Here is a 929-nt window from a genome sequence, read left to right as displayed (position 1 = left end):
CTCTCTTATATATTTCACATGTGGCGTTCAAAAATTATATATATTCATGGGGACTACATCTGTTTTAACTGGATTCTAAAAGGGAAAATTTGCATTTATGCCTATACGAGAGGCTCCAATTGGAAACTTACCTCTCTAAAAGATTCACTGTTTCCGGAGACCAAAACACCCCTATTCCTATATTACCTACATGGCATTAGGTCTGGCATAAAGCCTGCAATTCCACTTGCATCTACTGTTTGGAATGACAAATGATCACCTTCTTATTCTTATGAGTTTTCTCTCGTTTTCTTTCATGTCTTGTTTCATCTTTCTTTTTTTTTTCTTTTTTTCTTCACATACGAAACAATTTTTAATATTTCACACTCATTTCACTTTTGATTTTACCATCTATTTCATATAAGGATTCAATTTTTTTAGAGACATGTTCATTAAAACATTTACAGTGTTGATTTTTTTGTGATTTTTTTTTGTATTTAAAATCGAGACTAGCCACTGCGTTTGGGCTTCTTTTTCACCTGCGGACAGCGCATGTATGCGTCGATGGCTCGAGCTCAGCCTTCGTCGTCCTCCAAATCAGCCTCACCCGAACAGGTGGTTGAAAAAGCTTGATGACCAACTATGGCTGGTCTTCAAATTTTGCCTCTTTTGTCTATTTTACCTCAACACTTAGGAATTTGATGTATAAGTCACACAAGTTCATACGTGATCTTCTAGTAAAATTCTCACTATGATTGTCTAAATTTGAAATAAGTTTATGCATTTTATAGATAATGTTATTTTAATGTTAACAAATCTTGTATCATATTACAAAATTTGTTAACTCACTAACATATTTCGTAACATATTACCAAATTTTTTAACATGTTAACAAATTTTGTATCTTGTTATAATTTTTGTTAACTCGCAAACATATTTTGTAAAATGTT

This window comes from Raphanus sativus, chromosome 6 (genome assembly GCF_000801105.2).
Source record: "Raphanus sativus cultivar WK10039 chromosome 6, ASM80110v3, whole genome shotgun sequence".
Taxonomy (NCBI): domain Eukaryota; kingdom Viridiplantae; phylum Streptophyta; class Magnoliopsida; order Brassicales; family Brassicaceae; genus Raphanus; species Raphanus sativus.
This window is presented reverse-complemented; position numbering follows the sequence as displayed.